At 45.9% G+C, this 5088-nt stretch overlaps 1 pseudogene; it reads left to right on the top strand.

The window, feature by feature from the left end:
* Window positions 1-4523: 4523 nt before the first annotated feature.
* Window positions 4524-4703, top strand: LOC119459782 (U2 spliceosomal RNA; annotated as a pseudogene).
* The last annotated feature ends 385 nt before the right edge of the window (window positions 4704-5088 follow it).

Below are 5088 nucleotides of genomic sequence, written 5' to 3'. Positions count from 1 at the left end.
GCTGCCGCAGTAGCACGTCAGGCGTTGCTTGAGGGCAGAGTGCATCACCGCGTTGCCATGTCACCCTCGCTGTCGCTCTCGCAAACCTGTGTTACACGAGCGTTCTTTGTCTGCTCAAGCTGCCGCCTACGTTCTAACTGTGTCTCGATGAGACCCAATGAGAACGCATCAAGTCCCAACACGCTAGCTTGCCCGGGAGGAGTTTATAACTCGAATGACGCTCAGCAGCGTTTCATTGGACATTGGGCGACCCCAAAATCTCAAGATGGCCCGCTCCCAAATTTCAAGTTCGTCCATCTCTAGCTTTAAGTAGGTCCACCCCAAATATCAAGTTAGGACACCCCCAGATTTCAGTTGGGCCACCCCCACATCCCCGAACTTCTAGTTGATCCACCCCTAAAATTAAGTTGGCCCATATGCAAATTTCAGTTAGTCCTCCCCTAACTTTAAGTTGGCCCAGCCCAATTATAAATATGGCCCACCCGCAACTAAGGTTAGCCCGCTTGCCAATTCTAAGTTGACCCACCCCCAAATTTGAGTATTGGCCCCCAATTTTAGGTTGGCCCACCCCAAATTTCAGGTTGACCCACCCCCACATTGCTGTTGGTCCGCCGCTACTGTAAGCTTCCCCTTGCATTTTCTAAGGAGCCCTATGTATCTCGATGGGTATCACTTTTCAATTTTTTGGTTTAAATAGTTACCTGTCACTGATAAAGCTACCAGTCATCTACATTTACATGAATATAAGTATTAAATGTCTTAACTTGGGAAGTTACGCATTTTTTGCAGATACGAGACAATAACCATTTCACGTAATGGAGCTCGGACCCTCGCCAAGGATTGCTTGCGCATTAAAGGTTTCAAATGAGCAAATACCCGAGGTCGTCCGCTACGTTGTAACAGCGATGGTGGTGCAACCGTCAAGGTGGAGGCGCTGGAACGTAACAAGCTCACAGCTGCGGCGGGCGTAGCGAGATGGTGCTGGTGGCGTTATTAAGGATATTTAGGCGTTTGAAGACAGTAGCGTCATATATAAAAGGCTAAAAGTACACGAAAACCGCTATGTCTACGGCCTCCGAAATAGTAGTGCATCGCGCGATGCTTCCCGCTCGCGCCAGCGCATTTCAAGGTCAGTGCTTAACTAATACATGCTTTTTATTTACGCATACAGAAACAAAAAAAATTTATAACCAATCTCAAGAACAGTGCTTGACTATCACCAATACCTATCAGTGGAAGTTTCACGGCCGAAATTTAAAGCAAATGCAACTATCAAGTCAGAAGGAAAAGCGAAACAGTCCAGGACTACTATGCCACTCCTAACCTTGTGTCAAGGGACCTTCAGGCGTCTTCACTGTGAAGGAAGCATGGAGAAAGCAGTTGCATTATGAAAATTGTATTTAGCTATGCTCCTGAACATAACTATTTCGTTTGAATAATTAAATAAATAAATTCTGGGCTTTTACGTGCAAAAAGCACGATCTGATTGAGGCACGCACGTAGTATTTTGCTAGGTAAACAACGAATTCTACGCGTCTAAGTTCAGCGGTATTCCTCTTAAATCCTATCCGAATATGATTACTCTGCAAAATGAAGGCTGCTAATCTTATATTTTTCATGTTAAGCAGTCACTGCAGAAAAAAATTGTAGAGCCCATTCACTGTGTGAAGATGGAAGAACAGAGAAGCTGTTGGTTTTGTTTATTTGTGTTGTAACTTTTTTAATTTGGTGGGTATGCTAAGTGGTTGAAAAGACACAACACATAACTTCGTTGTTTACTTTTGTCGTGTTTTCTTTTTCAGTCTATTCACTTGGTCACTGTATTGACCATTGTCTTATGGTCACTATGGTAAACTGCAATGGCTTGCACATCGATTCTAGACACAATCTTGCTAAATGTGAGATCAATGCACTACCTGTTGCGTGATGTTGCTGGCACATCCACTTCATTGCCACACATTAAGCAGAAACGTTCCAACACGGAATATGAGATCCACCTTCTGCCGAGTCTGCTGAAGTCAACGTTAAGTCCCCCACGACGACGATGGATGTCTTGTCGAGAGAAACCCAACCGAACACGTCAGTCAGAAAGACTTCGATCTGTCTCTCTTTGAGGTTGCGGGAGAGATGTATACCGCAGCAACTACTGTGCCGTCTTCTAGCCTAACGGCACAAATGCCCGCACAATCCTAGATGGTGGCATCATTTACGACTGGCCTATTGTATGGGGTGGCACTTATGCAGTCTGTCTTTGCATATGTGGTTACTCCACCCGCCCGGGAATACAGACTGTTGTTACACGTCAATCATGTGTGTTCATTCATTACCAAGGGTAGTTCAAGGGAACGTTGCAGGTCCCCGAGCCAGCAGGAATATGTGCCATTGAGTTTGGACCGTTGCTCCACTATCATCTGGATCGGAGCACATGATTGTTTGTTCTTGTCAAATTATGTAAAGGTAGGGCGGATTTGCCACATATTCAATGGCATGCTCGAAGGAGGCTTCTTTCGAGGGCCGCAAAATTCAAAACCGGCAGCAGTGAGAGACCCTGCTGCTGAGGCAGCCGTGGAGACCCAGGGGATCTCGGCCGTCTGCTAGCTTGAGGGAGGCTGCGTCCGCCCTCGTGAATTGCTGGCACCAGTAAATGTTGAATCGCTCTCTCAACATCTCGGAGACATTTTTTGTCGGATTCTGACAGCTTCGCTGTAAAAACGTGCACTTTCCCGATTGAAGTGCAGCGCTTAAGTATGCAAGCACAACTTGTGGAAGGCAACATGGTCGCTGTCAAAATTAGGTTTGCGTAGGTCAACGCACGGACTGTTTGCTCGGGAGTGTATTTACACTTGCATGGTTGGAATTATTCTCGCCATCACTGAGGCCAATTCGCAGTAGAGAAAAGAAACAACGAAGCCGATTGTTAACAAATGATTAACATGTAATTAAAACCATCACACACACCAGCAACCTTAACAAGATACCAAGACTAATACAAATGTTCATGGAGTTCTAGATGTTATGACACATGTAAAATATTATATGAAACATTTAGATCCGTGACCGGTCATATTTACTTGGCATGCGTCGGTGCAACTGCAGGACGTCGGCCGCGTGAGGATAAGTCGCTGCTTCCTTCTTGAGGATCATCTACATCTCGGCCAAAGAGCCGCAGGAGGAGAATAGCAAGTTCTTGCCTTCACTACCATGACACCAGGAACAGCGAACACCAAAGGCTGGACGTAAGACAGAGGCCAGATCGTAGATTGCTTCTACTGAGTAGCTGAAAACTCACGAGGTTTCGTTCGCTGCGTTTTGCTATTCACTGTGGTAAAATAAATTCAAGTAACACTCAAACGCTGGCCAAGGCGTGCCAAGGAGGTCCTCGTGAGCCCTAATATCAATTTTATGGAGCTATTAGCTACTGTGGGTCTTGCAGCATTTATGTCTACTTCTCTAGGACTGCGTTGGTGATAAGTAAAAAATAAATAAAACTACACTTCCTTTTCCATCAAGTGATGAGTATATTTGTGAGTCTTCTACGAAACGTTACAGGAGCTATGATCAGGGGATGATTTTTGCGGTGAACATTATTGATGACGTTAGTTTACAGTTCCGGCAGAAATCATCATCAGCCTATATTTACGTCCAATGCAGGACGAAGGCCTCTCCCTCCGATCTATAATTACCCCTGTCTTGCACTAGATTATTCCAACTTGCGTCCGGCAGAAATAAACGCACTTAACATATGCGAAAAGAGAGAAGTGTGCAAAGGAATGGCGGTGTCTTCAAATCACGGAGTTTAATAGCAGCAGGACATTTTTTGCCACCGTCAACATGGTGACGCACCCACACTAAATATTGAACAATCTTGAGGGTGTAACTCAGTTTATCGCCATAGGGACATTCAAAGAATGCTGTTGCCGACACCCTACACCCTATAGGAAGCGTGACCTCCCAAATGAATTCCGGGTTCTTCTGCTTTGTTGGATTTTTTACGCTACAATTCAAGAGCACGTTACCGATTGCTGCCACCCCTACACGAGAGTTACCCATTACATACAGGGAGACAAGAAAGAAAACCGATCAGAATTAAACTATAAGTCAGTGCTATTCCACTCTGTGAAGGTGGATGACCAGCGAAGCAGTGTATGTGGTCATTGACCGCGGCTCCGGTGAAACGTTCCACGTTTGAGGGATCGGGGCCGCATGGACCGTTTCCATTTCTTGCCGCCTCGCGGTCGTGGTGGGCAGCATGCGTACGCTTGGCGTCCGCGGCGCACTCGTCGTCGGTGGTTCCTTTCCGCCGCCTCTTCGCAGATTCCCTTTACTGTTCACGCCGTCATTCTTGGTGGGCACGCTGTCCTTCTTCAGACCATAGCACACGCAGCCTACCCATTTCACACTCACAGCAGAACTTAGTAAAGAAGCCTACGTAGAGCATGACGTCAGGAGACAGAAGACACTGCGATTGGTAGGCACTATTCTGAATACGCGGGATGGCCTAGACGTGTATGGTGCGAATGTAGACATGGGCGACCCGGGAGAAAGTGTAGTATCTGTTATTATCAGGTTAATTTATGATACGGGTTCTATTTAGGCCCTAGATATAAACTTATTTTTGCAAGTTGGCGGAATGCTTGAGCCTGCCTCATCTCTGCCGCGCGTTGGCCCAGTAGCGCACTATCTTCGGGATCGGCCCACGTTTTTTGTCTATGGACATCTATCCGCTAGAAACTAGCCATATACATCTTGGCTGTATAAATTCGGAAACGTATGCATGCATGAGTCACCCAAGGTTGTAGTAAGCAAGTACAAATGACACTTTATAGGTGAAGTACTTTCATTGCGCTAAAGAGTGGCTAGTTTCTGAGGTAACTAGTCTTGTGACACCCATCATCCTTGAGGTAGACGAGCATTACCTTCACGCTGCGGACGATGTCTGCATGTACTTAGTGCATGAATACTATTCATTGGCATACTATATCAAGCTGTTGACACGAGTAAGATCTGAGTGCGTGGAAGTAGCATCGTTGTAGACTTATGCATGACGCCAAATAATAAAGTCTCATTTTCAATCTCTCTACAACTGAC

The sequence above is a fragment of the Dermacentor silvarum genome, chromosome 7 (genome assembly GCF_013339745.2).
Source record: "Dermacentor silvarum isolate Dsil-2018 chromosome 7, BIME_Dsil_1.4, whole genome shotgun sequence".
In the NCBI taxonomy this organism is placed as follows: Eukaryota; Metazoa; Arthropoda; class Arachnida; order Ixodida; family Ixodidae; genus Dermacentor; species Dermacentor silvarum.
This window is presented reverse-complemented; position numbering and strand designations above follow the sequence as displayed.